Genomic DNA, 18,095 nt, shown 5'->3' on the forward strand with positions numbered 1-18,095 from the left:
CCGTGTCAGCTGTTTGTGAGTATTCTGGATTTACAGCTACGCTTCAAACTGTGATAAAGGGAAGGAGAAGGTTGCTGGATAGCAGTAGGAAATGGTAATTTGCTCTCTAGAATTGTGAAATAATATATTGAATTGTTGCAAGGCAGACAAGTATCGAGTGGCTTTATAGCTCTCTTCCCTGGGAAGAACAACCTTGCTGGAGGAAGCCAATCCACGGGGTTTCAGTAGTTACACTCAAGTTTACTGCAGACAGTTAAAACGCTGGTGCACGGGAACAGTAAAGATACTTGTATGTGCGCAGCCTGATATTTATAAACGCAGTTGAGGGGGGGAAGGATGAAAATTAGCCCTGACGGAGATATTTTTTCATTGACAGGTTGTGCAGAAATTTCTTATATGAATTTAGCAAACATTTCCATAAATTCCCTTGAACAGTTAGGACCCCAACTTCCACAATGTAATAACGAGGCTTGAAGGTGGTCTGTGTGTTTTCCAAGGGACGGTGAAGGAGTGGTTACCTGGCCGGAGAAAAGGAGGAGGAGCTGATCTTCCGTTTGACACGGAAAAGAGCTGTTCCTCTTGCTGTGTGAACGAATGACTAGTAAGGACAGGTTTTGAGGAGGGGAGCCAAGATGTTAAGATGGCCTTAGCTAATCTTGGAAAATAATGAGGGTTTGTGTCAACACAACAGAGGTAATATTCATTTAAATTGTACAGAGCTCAATCTGTGAGATTATACCCCCTCTGAAATCGTTGCATTTCTGTCCCTGTCTTCCAAGTGAATACCTGGGTGTACCTGAAAAGTAATGTCCACATTCTGCACATTTATCTGCTGAAAACCAGGTTTTCCTCAGTGTGGATGACGACTCTTCTCAAAAAATACTTCAAATGTACGTAAATCAATGGTAAAACACAAAGGCCTAATGAAGTTGTAGTAAGAACTATTTAAAAATTGAACTCATTTGATCATGTTGCTGAAGGTGGAGCTGTTCCTTCTGTTTAAGAAGATCAGGAATTGTGTGGCCCGGTTCAGGCCGAGGAACACCCTTCGGCATTCAGCTCCTCGGGGTTTACACCCCCGTTTGGGTCCGCACCCCGCCGTGCTGCGCGTTCACACGGCAGTTTGTGCTTCCCTGGGGGTGCTGTGAGAGCTCCCGGGACCTGCCGTCCCGGCCGTGCGCAACTCCGGGCCGTTACTCCCTCTCTCGGAGGCGGGTCCGTGCCGCCGGGTCTGGTCCAGCCCGGCTCGGCCTAGCCCGGTAAAAGCGAGGCCTGAGCGGCAGGTTCTACCGAGATTTGAACTCGGATCGCTGGATTCAAAGTCCAGAGTGCTAACCATTACACCATAGAACCGCGTGGCGGCACTCGCCTCCGCGCGGCCGCAGAATCCATCCGGAGCGCCCCGTTCCCCCCCCCCCCCGCGGGACCCGCCGCGCCTGCCCGGGGGCCTCGGGCGGCCCAAAGCCGGGGGTTTATTCTGCCTTTCCGCGATAGTCCTGCTTTTCGTGGTATAATGCTCGCAAAGATGCAACGTCAGAAAGCAAACACGAGCAGCGCCAGATAAATTCCGTCAGATACATAAACCCAATCCTCATGCGCGCTGGAGGTCGGCAGGCTGCCTCGTGCTTTTTAATGCCTAAGTTAGACTTGGGTGTCCACACAGGTTGTTCATGGCGTAGAAATAAAAAGAATCACATTTCAGTATCACAGAATCCTAGAATGCTTTGGGTTGGAAGGGATCATCTAGTCCAACCCCCTGCCATGGGCAGGGACACCTTCCACTAGCCCAGGTTGCCCAAAGCCCCGTCCGACCTGGCCTTGAACCCTTCCAGGGAGGGGGCAGCCACAGCTTCTCTGGGCAACCTGTGCCAGGGCCTCACCACCCTCACAGGGAAGAATTTCTTCCTTAGACTATGACATGTCTGAAATTCTTCAGGTAATTCATGACAGAAGGTACTAACCACCTAGCTGCAATAAATAATAAATATGGGGGGAAAAAAATCAGGAAAAGTCTTTGGCCTCTTTGTTTCTCAGGCGGCACAGCAGGTCAGCAGCTGACGGCATTCCAACATCCCCTGAAAAACAGTAACTTCCCCTTGAACTCCTTTTCCATGGGGGTAATGAGTAAAGAGATCTGCTGCCTCTGGGCAAAACCTTTAGGTTCCACCGAGATTTGAACTCGGATCGCTGGATTCAGAGTCCAGAGTGCTAACCATTACACCATGGAACCGCCCGGGTGGGCTTTCCGAACCACCCCACTTGAGGGAACCCGAACAGGGGACGAGCCGAGAGGGGCCTTTGTGAGCTGAGACAGAGACACCACAGAATCACCTGGGCTGGAGAGGACCTTGAAGATCATCCAGTCCGACCGTTAACCTCGCACTGACAGATCCCAACTACACCGGTCTGCTTCTCTCCCGTGTATTCTGCACGTATCCGTTCTGTGGAAGAACACCGTTCATTTATCGCCACATTTTACAGCACTGAAAAAAAGGCACATTTAGCAGCACCTTAGCATCAAACAAGATTGCTAAGCCCCTTCTCGGATCAAGCTTGCACACAGACTTCCACTACCGCGTGCGCTGACACATTTGTAGTGCGCAAGGTACCGAGAGTGTGCGCATTTGTGAGTGCTCAGGCTTGGACAGCCGGCCCAAGCAGGAGCTGACCTAGAGAGGACTCCTGGATATTTTATAACCGATAACCATTGTACTAAGTTATAACAAACCACCTGTTCTGATGTAAAAAGTGGAAGTATTGGAGCCTGAACAACAGGCCCTGAGCCGAAGCTGCTAACTGTGTAATATTTAGTGAAATATGTACGGAAGATGTAGCTCTCTTGAATGTATATTTATCTTTCTTTGTGTGTGGATAAAATAACAGGGTCGTGGAGACCGTTGTCTGGCGCTGTGGCCTGATGCGAGACCTTGCGCCTAATCCAGTTAGATAAGCAGAGGAACTCCCTTCGCTTCTCCCCTGAGCCCTGGCCAGGCTCTGGGGGAATCTAATGTGAGATTGAAACCAGATATTTCCGCTCAAATCAAAGGTGCCAGCTATTCTGGCTTGCTGATTTTTGGGTATATAAGGCTGGACCCGCTCACAGCGACTTTGGAAGCCTCACCTACGGGTGGACGCACCGCGTAGGATTTCCCACTTGCCGGGAAAGGTTCTCCAAATCCTCGCTGTAACCGGGGCTGCCCAGCGCCCGCGGGTCTGGATGATGGTAACAGGTGCAAGTGGTGATGGATCTTTCTTAATCACTGTTCTCTCAGGTAGTAATGATTTGATGCATTACCTTGTATTTTCCTATTTAAGTGCATTATTCTGTCTTATTGTATGTTTTCTGTATTATTCTGTGATATTATTTAGTTATTTCTAGTAAAATCACCCGCTCTTTTCACTCTGGTGTCTGAGTTTAATTGGTATCCCTGATCAGCAAAACAATGTGTTACTTCACATTTGTTTTGCTTTCATGCATTTTGGGCTGAGTATTTGCTTGGTATATTGAGAAGAAGCGGGGACCATTGTCACAACTATTGTTTTAGTTTGCCAGATTGTTTCCTCTCTTGGTATTAATTGACCAGTGTAATAGGTGACAGAACATTTAATTTAAACAAGCAAGACATGGAAAAACTACAAACGTATGCTGCAAGCTTTTTATGCATAATTAAAGGCATGGAGCTGTTGGAGTGGGTCCAGAAGAGGCCACAAAAATGATGAGAGGGCTGGAGCACCTCTCTTATGAAGAGAGAGAGTTGGGGGTGTCCAGCTGGAGAAGAGAAGGCTCCAGGGAGACCTTAGAGTGGCCTCCCAGGACTTAAATGGGTCTTATAAGAAAAATGGGGACAGACTTTTTAGTGGGGTCTGATGCGATAGGACAAGGGGTTACGGTTTTAAACTAAAGGAGGGTAGATTCAGACTAGATATAAGGAAGAAATTCTTCCCTGTGAGGGTGGTGAGGCCCTGGCACAGGTTGCCCAGAGAAGCTGTGGCTGCCCCCTCCCTGGAAGGGTTCAAGGCCAGGTTGGACGGGGCTTTGGGCAACCTGGGCTAGTGGAAGGTGTCCCTGCACATGGCAGGGGGTTGGACTAGATGATCTTTAGTGGTCCCTTCCAATTCAAACCATTCTGTGATTCTACACCATCAAACCGTGCTAGGAGAGGCTGTAAGCACCACACCATGGAGCAGTCCGTCCTCCCTCTGCTCGCACCCACCACACTACATGTTGTCAAAACAGTTTAGGACGAACAACTGTACTCGAAACCCCAACCAACCCCCCACCCAGAAGCGAATGACAGCGAAGACGGAGCCGTCGGTTGCTGCGGCCCGTGACAGGGCACCGCCAGCGCTCCGGGCTACCGGGACCGGACCGTCCCGCGCTGGGTAAAAAGAAACTCAACTAGCAGAGGATGGTTTCGATCCATCGACCTCTGGGTTATGGGCCCAGCACGCTTCCGCTGCGCCACTCTGCTGCTTCTGCAACGGCTTCCACCCGCCGGCCCCTAGAGCGGGCCCCGCCCCGCCTGCGCGCACCTGCCTCCCTCTGCTTGGAACCTTCTGGAAGGAACACCGCGATTGAAATGACCGGTATATTGCCACCGATAATCACTATTACACTAATTTAAGTAAAAACTACACATACATGACCACAGAAAATAGCAGCATTGCTAACTGCGAAGAACTGAATGCTTGTTGCCCTTAAAGTCCTCCGAAAATTATGTTTAAGAAGCGACCCCGTGACAAAGCCCCACGTCCCCGCGCAGCGCCACGGCCACTCTCCGCGGAGGCCACAGCGGCCGCCTCCCGCCCCAGCGTGCTTTGCGCGGATTTGCATAGAGCGGAGGCGCCGGTTGCGCGCTTTGCCCGACCCCTGCGACCCTCTTCGCGGAGCCCCGGCACCAGCGTGGGGCTGGGCACAGTGTGCGCAGTGTGCGCAGTCTGCCCTAACGCCCGCTTCTCCGGCGGCGGGTCACCCTGTCCTGGCTGGGCTGACTCCTCGGGGATTTAAATAGGTGCGGAGGGGGCGAGTGTTTCGTGCTCGCTTCGGCAGCACATATACTAAAATTGGAACGATACAGAGAAGATTAGCATGGGCCCTGCGCAAGGATGACACGCAAATTCGTGAAGCGTTCCATATTTTTTTTTCCCCACGCTAATCCTGCCCCCGAGGCCCAGCCTGGCCCTGGGAGCCCTGCAGACACCGCCAGAATGACGGGGGCTGCCTCCAGTCACTGCCTCACCCCCCCACACTCTTGCCTTCCCAGGGCACCCGCTGCCCCCGAGGCACCAGGATGGGAACTGCACTGAGAGCCCCTGTGAGGTCCCACCTGGCTCAAACTTGGGGCTTGTTCTCCTCAGGCTGAGATCCAGAGGCTCAGGGTTAGACACAGAGGCTGGCCAGAACTTTTCTTCAGCACGTGCACTGACAGAATCACAGATTCGTCTAGGTTGGAAGGGACCTTGAAGATCATCTAGTCAACCATGAACCTCACACTGACAGTTCCCAACTACACCAGATCCCTCAGAGCTGGGTCAGCCCACCTCTTGAACACCTCCAGGGATGGGGACTCCACCACCTCCCTGGGCAGCCCATTCCAACACCTGACTACCCGTTCTGTAAAGAAATGCTTCCTAATATCCAGTCTGACCCTGCCCTGGTGCAGCTTGAGGCCATTCCCTCTTGTCCTGGCGCTGGTTCCTTGGCTCAAGAGACTCATCCCCCCTCTCTGCACCCTCCTTTCAGGGAGTTGTAGAGGGCCATGAGGTCTCCCCTCAGCCTCCTCTTCTCCAGACTAAACCCCCCCAGTTCCCTCAGCCGCTCCCCATCAGACCTGTGCTCCGGACCCTGCTCTGCTTGTGTTTTGACACAAGTGGGACTCTACTCCATCTAACCACGGGTGTGTCAGCATTAAAAGACATGCTGCAGTAAACAGTACCTTTAGATTTAGTTAGAACTGTTATAAAAACAGCAAAAAAGTGTGTTTGTACTTCAGCTGCTTGCAAAGCAATGAACTGATGATGCTTGCCCTGACTGGTGGGATTCAGTGGGCCCAGGTTGCCCCCAGCTGGGGCTCTGGCGGTTCCCAGCCCTTGTCACCAGAGCTGCCTCAAAACCTTCGGTGTTGCTGGGTTGGTACAGCCCATCAGCATCAGCTACAGCCTGCCAGGGAGCATGGGGTCCCCCGGGGAGCGGTGCCGTGGGTGTTGCTAACTCCTAAGGACCTCTTGTATTCTGATTTTTCCTAGAGAAACAGTGACCCATTTGAGCGTTGCTTAGGTGACTTCCATGATGGAAGGAGTAGTTCTTGCTGAAGAATACTGAAAGTAGCTGAAACTCTTGGGTGTTCTGTAATTCACCTTCTTTCTCCGCACTACAACGTCTCACTCTTGTGGGATTCAGTACTGGCTCCCAAAAGAACAGGGGGAGATTTGGCAAAAAGCATCACTGAAGGCAAAGGTACAATCCAAAAGTACTGATGACCAAAAACCTCAAGTTCCTTTGTTTAGAGGATGTGTGTAGCCAAGCATTGAATCAATATGGACTGTTTCTCTTAAAAATCTAAAATTATTGTAAGAAAAAAGAGTTCTGTTTAGAAGGCCTTTTATGAATAGGTAGTGCTGTTTTGGCTTTGGTATTGGGAATTTTGTTTCTATTCAGTCTGAATTCTGTGATGGGGTGACTGAAGCTAAACGAGGTGGATACTTTTTGGAAGAAAAAGAACAGAAGCAGATGGTGAGGGGGAGAAAGTAAAAATAGGAAACACAAAGCAAATATATTGTTAGAGATGCTTTTTCTCTAGTGAAAATACACTAGCTTACTGGTTTGGTTATTCGGCTTGTTTGACTGTTCCTTTCAACTGTTTTTTTTTTTACTTCATGTTTTCTGCATGAAAGTTTTTATTGCATGTTAGGTACTACCCAGCATAATTTACTTTTTAATATAAAAAGTTATTTTTGCAGATATGATAACTTAGATGAAAGACTGAAGATAGGAAGCTCATGTGAAAGAATTTAAATGTGATGAATCATCCTCATCAGTGATCGATAAACGTAAGAAATTCTACTTTCATATTACTTGGTTTACACAGATCAAGATGCAATGAGAATGCAGGTCTTGCTAGACTTCTGTACAGCTAATTGTTCTTAAAATCTCTTAGAATATAGTAGTTACTGGTTTATATCATGAAGGCCCAAATCACTGGGAGCTCAATTTTGAAAATGAGTGTGCTTTCTGAAAGTCTACACCTTAAACCTTTGTGTCAATCTATCTTTTGTCTTCTGTTCTTAATAAATTGGGTTGCTCTCAAAGCATTAAGGATTTTAACACAGGCAAGGACTCTTGCTGGAATGAATTGTGTGGTGACAAACCTTGCGGTTTTTAACTTTATTCTTAGTTGCCATTGAATCTGTTTCAGGTTAGAAGGGAAACAGACTGGTTACAGCTATTGATGATGAGAGAGCTGGTCATTATGGGGGACTAATTAATATCACTGCTGTGCTGTATTTTTTAATGGGGTATCGGTATTGCACTGGAACATGGAAATATATGCTAGTGTCATAAATCACTTTTGTCTAGGAAAACACTTTCATAAAAAATGGCTCAAAAAACAAAGTGAAGAATCACTGTGGTGGGATATTATGAAGCCCAAAATATTAAGTGGGGTCTAAAATGGATTCAGTTCATCAAGTATAGGTCTTTCCATGCCCACTTAACAACGTAATGGTTTGGATTCACCCTCTTTCTTCAAAGTCCTTAAATCACTGATAACCAGAAACTGGGAAAATATACCAGTGAAGGGTCAAGCATCCCCATGCATTCTGGAAACAGGGTACTTAGCCAGATAAACTTGGTCTCTGCGTGGTTTTTATTCTATTACATAGGTGAAGTACTTACTGTATGAAGAAGTTTGTCTTAGCATTTCCAGGGCGTAGTTTCTCAATAGCACCTCACAAATACATATAAAACATGAAATAAATGAGGTATTTAAACATATTGCTGGGTTTACTGATTACTCTTGTAGTAACATAGGACATTTTATACTGAAAAAGACATGCTTTAGGAGACAGTAGGCTTACATTTGGAAGCTAAATATGCAGGAGCTCAAAGATAAGATGTTTGCTCTGGAAACTAATGAAGCACAATAAAATACTTAGCAGCAGAAAGGTATAGCCAGGATTTTCTGTGAGAAGTTGATGGCAAGAGGAGAGAGTGAGTTTAGGTAATGTAGCAGAGAGATGGCTGTGAACTATATAAACCTCTGAAATTCTTTCCTGCACGGCTGCAGTTGCGGTTCAGGAGGAGGCAGTCTGCTGCACCTGGTGCCCTCAGTTACATTTCTTCGCATTGCTGTGGAGGAGACTGAACCTTAACCTTTGCTGAGCCTGGGGTACTGGCTTTGAAATGTCATTCCTAAGTGGCAGCTGCTGCTGCTGCTTTATAACCTACACTTCATTGTACTAGGAATGCATGTTTATTAAAGGACTTGTGTGAAACAGTTCTGAGGCAAAATATTAACCTTTCTGACATGGACATCCAAGAGGTAAAATCAACATTAATATAAATATTGGTGGGATTAAAAGCATTCCCTTGCTGTGTCTATCACACAGCCAGAATCAGCTGAAGCAGGAGAAATTAATACCGGCTAGCAGACCTCCTTAATAAGAGGAACAGAAAAAAACCACAAATATGGCAAGATACATTAACTTAAAAGCTTTGATTTTTTTTCTTATTTATTAATTCATTATTGAGAACACAGACATGCACCTTTACTTTAAATGCTATTTTTACCTTTACCTGCATGCATAACAGCAGTAGCTAGCTTAATTTACTAATTTAGCATAAAAGGTGAGTCACGGCGTATTTTCTTTCAAAATTACTTGGTATAAGTCAATGTTGTTAGTACCCCCTCACTTCTCCCAGCAGCTTTGTGATTTCAAGATAAGCAGGAACTTAGAAGCACACAAGAGCTTTTAGTGGTTAACACAGTTCCATTATTTGGAATGTGAATCTACTTATACAGACGGTAACTGTATTTGTGAAAGCAATCAGAAGAAATAAGGATGAAAAACCTCTTAAATAGCCCCATTTACTTGGAAACAGTATGACCAAGTATGTGTTTTACAGAAATAATGGTGATAGAGGAGCAATTATCTCATATTTAAATGAAAAGGGTAAAATACAAGGAATTGTCTTTATATTCATGTATCACTGAGAATTTGGGCACCTGTAATTATGCTACGATAATTCTTTAAAAACTTCTCTATTAACTCACATACTGAAATGTGTCATGAAAACCTGCTCGCATAGTCTTGTTGTAAATGACAAAAGATGGTGAAGTGTATTTCAGGACATGATGACTCTTTTTCTTCAGTTCTTTATTTCCAAGTTATGTAAATGTTGGACAAAAAACAGACAAAAGATTTTGTTTCTGTGACTCAGCAGGTGCAAATAAATGTTTCTATAAGCCTTCAGTCATCTACTAGTTCCTAAACTAACTTGTTTACTTGGTTACTGTGAGTCCACCAAAATTGACAGTACAAATAATAAAAAATAAACTGGCAGGGATGATTGTCCCTCTCATTGTTTGGATAAAATTATCCATGAATATTGGTACCTAACTTCGTCCATGTTTTTAGTTATTTATTTAAAAATGCAGTATATGTAGGCAGAAGTGTGGAGGTGCCAAGAGGTAGGATGCAGTGTTATTACTTTTTTTAAGATGTACGGTGTTATTATAATACCTTGTGACCACGTGGATTCCAAATTTACCTTGCGTTCTCTTTTTCCTTGTGTCACTGATTTAGTATTTCCCTTTCAAGGTAAGTCAATTTACAAACATTTCCTGCTCTTCAGAGGAAGATTCTCTTTTGTCTCTAAATCTGGCCTTTCAGAAGGTAAAATTATAGAGTATTTTTGCAATTCACACTGGGAACTGTTGCTTGGAAAATGCGTGGTTTTGTTGTTTCTAACAGATTTACTTTAGTTGGTTATTAAATGAACATTAAAAAAATGTTACCTGCTTCCTCTCAGCTTCAACAACTTGCAGACCCTAGTTTTTACCTCCGCACCGCTCAATGTTCTTTCAGTACCGTGACTGTAGTTAATTGCACGTTTTAACATTGAAAATAGGCTTTTAACCCGTTTCCTTAAAACTGGTACCTGACCTTCGCAAGCCCACTGAGACAAGGAACATTCAACGAGGCCTCTTCTTGCGCAGGACGTGGCTGAGGGAACTGGGGTTGTTTAGTCTGGAGAAGAGGAGGCTGAGGGGAGACCTCATTGCCCTCTACAGCTACCTGAAAGGAGGGTGCAGAGAGGGGGGATGAGTCTCTTGACCCAAGTAATGAGTGCTAGGACAAGAGGGAATGGCCTCAAGTTGCGCCAGGGAAGGTTTAGACTGGATATTAGGAAGCATTTCTTTACAGAACGGGTAGTCAGGCGTTGGAATGGGCTGCCCAGGGAGGTGGTGGAGTCCCCATCCCTGGAGGTGTTCAAGAGGCGGGTTGACCCAGCGCTGAGGGATCTGGTGGAGTTGGGAACTGTCAGTGTGAGGCTGATGGTTGGACTGGAGGAGCTTCAAGGTCTTTTCCAACCTGGACGATTCTGTGACTCTGTGGGACAGCGCTGCGCTCTACCGCTGCGGCAGTACGCGGGGGAACTGCGGGCGGGCGGAGCCCGCTCGGGGCTGGTGGGGCACACGAACCCAGCGAGCTCTCGGTCGCCGGCGCCGCCGTTACCGGCGTCCCGGGGCGCGGCCCTCAGGCAGGCGGGGGGGGTGGCGGGGCCTGGCGCGCCCTCACGTGGGCAACGCGTCATCAGCGCGCGCCGCCCCCGGCGGTCACGTGCCCCTTGTTTATCTCCGTCGCGGCCGGTGTGGCGTGAGGGCGGCGGCGGGCGGGTGGGTGACCCCAGCGGCTGCCCCGGTGGGGGGGACGGAGCGGAGCGCTGCCACGGGGGAGCGGGAGGAGCTGGAGGCTGGGGAGGGGGCGTCCCCCCCAGGGGCAGCGTGAGGTGGGGCTGCCCCGGGGCCTGTCGCCGTGGCCTTACTGGAACCGGCCGCCTTCCCAGCCGCCACTTGGGAGAGACGGAGCGGGGCGGGCGGGTGCCACCGTGCCTGTTTTCAGCCCGGGGCGGGGGTCGGGCAGCGCAGCCGGGAGCCCTCGGTGCGGGGCTGCGCCACATAGGCCGGCGGGCTCTCGCCTCTTCGGGTGGCGGGGGCCGCGCCTGCTGTGAGCCGCTTCTATTTAGTGAGTTTTGGTCCTTAAATTCGTAGGAGTGACAAGCTGATGTGCGTGGCAGTCCGTTTCTGCAGTGATGATTCAGAACACTGAGGTATGATCTGTTGCTCTGAGCTACGTCTTGCTAATTCTTTTCTTTATTTCTAGGCTTACAATGTCATTACCAGCAAAGAGATGTGGAAGGCCCCCCGTGTTGTCTTTTCTGGAAAAGAAGAAGAGAAAGCAAAGTCTTGATAGAAGAAGAGGGAAAACAAGGATTTATGTGGGAAATCATATTGACCGATGGTTGACACTTAAGGAAAAGTTGGATTTCAGAAATGATGCAGAAGTTGCAGGGTTTTTACTGGACTTGTGAGTAGACTGTCACAGTACTCCTCTGTTTACTAATATCAAGTAAATAATTCTTGGTGTTAATACCAACTGTGTGTATTTTCTTTCTAGGTATGACAGCTGTGACCCATTATCAAAAGCTCCAATCTGTTCCCTCCCTGAGGGTGTGAGAAGAATTACTGTGAAAGAGGAAAGAGCATTGTCAGGCAGCACTTCCTTAATAGCAGCTGATGGAACGTTAGTAGTATACTCTCTTTATGTGTGAAGGACAGATGAAATATTTTTCTTGATAGTGCTTGAAAGACTGGAGCTGACTTTTCTTTTAAAATGGGGCAGAAGTTATAGAAGAGGAAAATATACAGCTGATTTTATTAAAATAGAAGATTTTGGGATATCCTTTGTAGAACAGCTTGTGTATTTGTTTTGTTGTTTATATTGTTGAGCACATAATACTAGTCTAGATGAAATAGAAGCAAAACTTTTTTTCAGAAGAAATGTTTCAATTACCAATTTGGGTTGTATTTGCAGGTATGACAATGATGACCAGTTGTCTAAAGAATCTGCTTGTTCTGAACTTGGAGATGTGAGAATTGTAACTGTGAAAGAAGAGAGAGAGATGCAGCATGACTGCTTGTCCACAGAGACAGATGACACGTTAGTGATACTATGGTTTTTTGCATGTTTTGCATTTGAAAATATTTATGTTTATTTTATTATTACATTTAATTTTGTTTATTAGAAACTCATGTCATTCATGCTCTGATTCATTATCTAAAAACATCTTGGTACGTAATGGTTGGTCCAGTCCTTCTGAGGCAAGAATCTGAGAGATTTTGGAAAAGTTGTAAGACTCTTAGGGTACACACAGCAAACCTGCGTGTTCAGTGACTGCCTTCCTTAACTATATAAAATTCATGAGTGGACCAAGAAAATAGCTAGTGCTTTATATGTATCTTAGTCACTTTAGTAATCAGTTAGATTTTGACAGTAGTACAGTCTCCAGGCAAGTGCAATTGCGTGTGCTTTAACCTTTCACAAAAGCAAAATGTTTCATTGTTGACTAAGTGCTATTACATATAAAGTGACGTATTAACCTATCTAAAAATAGTGCCGTGCTCAACGAGGCAACCACACCATCAGTCGACTGCTGATTTCTTTTACTGCAGTGTCATCAGTAACTGAGGCATTCACAGTTGAGATCAGAGGAGCCTCAAATAGGTATGCTTGTCCATTACTCTTTATTTAGGTTTCAATTATCCGCAACAGTGTTACTGAATAATTGTAATTTCATCCATGTCTTAGTTATCTGACCTTTAAAAAAATGTATCTTTTAATGTGTGCAGGGGGACACTGACAACCTAGGACATTACATTGGCATTGCATGGTGTGTCCAAACCCCTCGCTAATATGGTGAAGTACGTAACGCATGTAGCGTGTTTGTCTGATTCTCGTTTTCTGCTGTGTTTTTGCTTGTGGCTTTCCTAATTCTTTTTACTTTTGGTTTTAGTAGGTGAACAAGTTGGGGTTCTGAAAGCAATTCTATGGCACAGAAGAGTTCTTGGAAGCTAGGTCAGGAGAAAATAAATACCAGTGCTGATGAAGCTGACAAATTCAAGTACATTCTTCAAAATAGCATTTTTCTCTGGCAATATAATTTTAGTTTGGAGTGCAGCAATAATTGAATTCCTGGGACTGATTTGATACAGGTGAGACAGGGTTTGTTTTTAATTGATTGCTTATTTAGGCCTTCTGAGATGTGAGACATACTGTGAAAAGTTGTTTAGCATGAGAAAAACTTTCTGTTAACCTAAAAGGTAAGGTACATGATGCTTTGTTACAGTCTCATGATATCAATGTGAAGATGCTAAATCACGCCAAATATGTAAAATGCTGGACAAATGATCGGGCACGTGTGAGTGGTAATCTTATAAAGCTAAGAAATGACAGCTATCTAAGAATAAAGAGATTCAAAAATAAGAGTTTTATGGGGCAGACATCCTAGGGCATACTGTGTTACTCTAGGGAATACTTACCTACAGGAATAGTTGTATAGTCTCTGTGAGGAGAATAGTTGGTTTGTGTTTCAGTGTCTGAACACCAGATCATTGGTAACACTTTTGGGTTTGTTTTTCGTTCACAGTACAGTGGTGAGGTGGAGTGATGGTGTCATTGAGGGATTCTTAGTAGCTGTGGGATATCCATACAGTGGTCAAGTGACTTCCCCAGAGTCATGTTGGTAGTTGAACTTGGGTCTTAAAACTAAACTCAGTTATTAACTCAGTGTTTTTAGATGGGTGTGTAAAATTCTTAATTGTTATAGAAAATAGTGGTTTTCCTTCAGAAAGGAGCAGTGGTTATGTTAATGTATAGTTGTTTTTTTTCTTCTTGTTTTTAAAGGTGTGGTACTGCACTTCCTATTGAAGGGTGGAGATGAAGGCAGGTATTTCCTGCTTTCCAGGCATTTGGGTGTCATGTTTTCCTGTTACTGTTTTGGGCCTTACAGAATGTGTCTTTTCATTCTATGCCGCTATATTTAAGGGTGAGGAAAAGAACAAGGTCTTGTTGAAGGTGCTTTATTAACAAATTCTGAATTAATAGTCATAAAGCAACTGTTGTATTATAGGCCTTTTACTCTCTAGTCTAGTTTTAGGTTGGCTAAACAGTGACTTCAGGAACTGGAAATACCAAAGATAATGCATCAAGAACACTTGGTTACAGTCACCTGCTTCATCAGTGGCTTTAATGTTTGGTTTCTGACTTGGTTTTGGAGTCTTGCCTGATGATGTTAGCTTTTAGAGGTTGCTGCTGTTGTAGAAAATTAAGTTCATGGAGAACCAGTGAGGGAGTCGAGTAGTGGGGATTTCAGGATTGTTTCCAGGTGAAATGCTATGTTTTTTTGAATTCTGGCTGTTGTGAAAAGTTGCAATGTTGAAATAACGTGGGAAGAAAAGAATGTACAGAAATCTGATTTAAAGTATTATTAGCAGGGCCTAGGCAAAGGGAAGTGTTACTGACCCATGTTCATTTAGGTTCCTGAAAATATTCAGTTCTTCTCTAATGCTGCTTCTGTTATTAATTTCCAACTTCAACATTCAGAATACTAACCAAGCTAGATGGAAATTATTTTTCTGGTGTACATGTAACAAGTACAAAACTGTCAAAGCAGGTATTAAATAATTTATTGGGTTTGTCTTTAACGTTTGTTACTTACTCTAAGACTGAAGAATGATCAGTCAAAGTAGTTGAATATGGTTTTTTGAGGAAGCTTTGGGGGATTTGAGTTCTTCTGCAATATTTGAGTGAAAGAGATTCAAAAGCTCCTCTACCTGTACCTTTGTGAATGAGACAGATTGTCATGATAGAACTGACTTTCCTGGGATTTGATTATGGAATGCATCTTTTTTTGCCTTGATTCACTAAGAAATGAAGCAGAATACAAAATAAATACTTGAAAGTGTCACAGCAGTTTGGTGAGGAAGATTGAAACCTGTAGGATGACTTGGTGTCAGTGAGTAGTAAACGATGAGTTGGGAAGCCCCAACTTTGAAGGTAGGCTTCAGTTCCTGTCTCTCCTAAAATGGTAGTGGCAACTCCTTTTATAACAACTTTTGCTACCTAACTTTTCTCACAATCGTGGGATCTTGCAAGAGTCTTTATTTCAGAACTTCTCTTTATCTTAAATAATCTGTTGTCTGAGAAGTTAGATGATTACTGTCCAGACAAGGCAGTTGTAAAGTGTAATTCCCTAACTTGGAAAGAAAATAAACAATCTTGAGGAAGAGTCCAGCAGGCTGTTGATGCTGAGGACTTAACCATGACACCAGTGTGAACGGCTGAGGAGCTTCTTAGCCAGCAGGAAAGCAAAACTTAAATTCCTTTTAAAAGAAAAAAGAAAAAAACCCCAACAACCTGATAAAATAACGTAGTAGGACAGCTTCCTGTGCTCCAACAACGAATTGATTGTCAATGCTTTGTTTTCAGTAGTCTGCATTCAGACTCTCTACGCCTGGCCAAAGTATAAAATAACAATTCTTAATTGAACTAAAAGATTCTGCATGTACTGGTTTTTGTCTTTAGTGTTCACAGTTTGTTTTTCATTTAAAAAAAACCCCAAACATCGCACCCCCAGCCCATACCCCGACAAACCACAATCTGGTTAATTCACTAATGTAACTTGAAAGTGAATGTGTAGCACTGCTGCTCCTTACAGAAAATTAAGAGCGGTTAGTATAAGAGGGTTAAATAATTTACTTAATTGTAATGCTAAATGTTGATCTGTATTTCACTGTGGTGAAACCTATATATATACATCATAAAAACAGAAGATGTTGGTCTGATTAGATGTATTGCACATACAAAAGCACAAATGGAATTATTGTATTTTTCAATTAATTCAAAGATAGAAGATTATATTAGGGGACTGTACTTGCCTAGACCTACTTTGTGAAACAATGCAAACATATTTCATATTTAGATGTTTGAATGTCATATCGTAACTGTTATCATTGTGTTACTTTTCAGGGTGACCACCAAGAAGAAAATCAAGCTCTTGCATAACAATACTGGGGCAGTTTTTGGTCCATTTTGATTTTGCTGTGAGGGTGTTGTGAACTATAAAGAATTACTGTAAGTTGTAGTGTGAAATTCGATGTTACTTGTTCAACAGCACATTAAACTTAATTACCTAAAGTTTTCCTGTGTTATGTTAACATTAATAAAGTGTGTGGAGTGGATTATTTCACTGTGAGAGTCTGTACGTAGTTCTCTGAAGGGCAACAAGAAACAACAAGCCAAATGCTAATAGGAATTGCTCAAGCATATTCAGAATTTATTAACTTTTTGGAGGTTCTGTTAATGAAAACATTCCTCACATTTTATTTAAAACTCAAAGGGTTAAAATAGAAACAACATTCTAGTAGCAGTTGCAGCATCAAGCATGCTTCCATCCTGAATGTGTTTCTTGGAATGCTCTTTTGTGGGGAACAGGTTTAACATATCCCACATACTGAAAGGTATTTCTACAGTTTATTGATGCATTTAAAAATGATGAGTAAAAACACCAGACTATAGTGTGTTGTGTTAGTGCCTTCTAAAAAATGAGTAGTCAAGATCAGATACTATGTCATTTATCTAAATATATTTTGTTATTGAATAATATGATCTCTTGCTTTGACTTTTGGTACTACGAAAGCTGATATATGATGCCTCTTAATTATTTTCTTCTCTAACAAAGGTGAAATGAGTGTGGAGTACTTTCAGTAACTGAAGTTCAACAGAATAGTGTTGGCTGTTCTGAATTTGTTTTGTAGTTACTAAGCATGAGTAATTCTGGAAAGTTTTTAACTGAAACTGAAATTACTATGGTTATATTCAATATATCTTTGTAAGGAGGACAGAAACTCCCAGTCTTCTGATTCTTTTTTTTTTTTTTTTTTTGCTTTAACTGCACACTTTCACAAGTGTTTAGGTTTTGATCTTACAGTATTCAAGCTAGCTGGGTTTTCCCATCAACTTACATTAGAACTATGGAGAAATTCTCCTAATTAGGTCATTACACTCAACATTCAGTTTTTTTAATGAGCTGCTTCACCTGCTATAAGAAACTGCTGCTCTTAAATATTCTTTTGTTGCTTTTGAAGTATGAAAATTCAACGTTGTGTTATTAACAATATATATTTTGCCAAATGTTGCACAGATACTTTATTTTTTTTAAATAAAGCAGAGAAGATCATTTGTTGAAGCTTTCTCAGAATGAAAACGCCACTTCCCCTGCCCTGTGTTCTCTCTGCTCTGCACCTTTAAATTCTTCTTTGACTACCAGGCAGTCAGTCATGCAAATGACTGTTTGGCTCACAGAAAAAGTATGACCAGTGATACTAGTTCTCAGTGAAGTGTCTTTCAGTGCCCTCGGATTTTCTATCGTCCGTGTCATCACAGCGAAAAGGGAGGAGGACTTGGCCTTCAGTACAATCAGTTATGTTTCCCTCTGAAGTCTACAACATCAGCAGAAGAATCTGCAACTGCAGTAATTTCCTTCAGTAAGGAGCTCTGCCTTTCTGTGGCGTTTGAGCACCATCTCGTCAGCCTGTTCAGCCTAGTTCTTGTACCTTTGTAAATGCACGCTGAAAATACTTCTATTATTTAACGACTTATTGTAGAAGTAAACTAATACTGCAAATGCATGATGTGTTGAGGTGCAGTCACTACATAAAATTACTGGTGGAATGATTATTCTGGTGCGTAGTACTTGAATATAGTATTCAGCCCATACTAATGTGTTTCCCCCAAAACCTCCCATTAGACTGGAACTTCATGCTAAAGAAAAGTCAAGAGAAAAGTAGACTTCAAAATTTCCTTTTGTAATGTTATAATATGCATGGATGATATATTTTTGGCTTGTTACGTCAACATCTGCCTTTGAATATCTGACTTCTCTAGAGCAGAATATTATCATTAGTATTTTCCAGTAAATATGCAGAATAGTGAATGGTAATGATTCTGAAACAAGATTCTTGCTTCTGCCAAGA

The 18,095-nt window shown here is 43.6% G+C and overlaps 4 non-coding genes across 4 annotated transcripts; 1 reads left to right on the plus strand and 3 right to left on the minus strand.

Annotated features, from left to right (window-relative positions):
• Positions 1-1,281: 1,281 nt before the first annotated feature.
• On the minus strand, positions 1,282-1,353 carry TRNAQ-UUG (transfer RNA glutamine (anticodon UUG)). The gene has a single exon. It is a non-coding gene; the product is annotated as a tRNA-Gln (tRNA).
• Positions 1,354-2,158: 805 nt separating this feature from the next.
• On the minus strand, positions 2,159-2,230 carry TRNAQ-CUG (transfer RNA glutamine (anticodon CUG)). The gene has a single exon. It is a non-coding gene; the product is annotated as a tRNA-Gln (tRNA).
• Positions 2,231-4,400: 2,170 nt separating this feature from the next.
• TRNAM-CAU (transfer RNA methionine (anticodon CAU)) lies at positions 4,401-4,472 on the minus strand. The gene has a single exon. It is a non-coding gene; the product is annotated as a tRNA-Met (tRNA).
• Positions 4,473-5,034: 562 nt separating this feature from the next.
• On the plus strand, positions 5,035-5,141 carry LOC141933280 (U6 spliceosomal RNA). The gene has a single exon (XR_012626050.1). It is a non-coding gene; the product is annotated as a U6 spliceosomal RNA (small nuclear RNA).
• Positions 5,142-18,095: the final 12,954 nt, after the last annotated feature.

Source organism: Strix aluco, chromosome 21 (assembly GCF_031877795.1).
Source record: "Strix aluco isolate bStrAlu1 chromosome 21, bStrAlu1.hap1, whole genome shotgun sequence".
In the NCBI taxonomy this organism is placed as follows: Eukaryota; Metazoa; Chordata; class Aves; order Strigiformes; family Strigidae; genus Strix; species Strix aluco.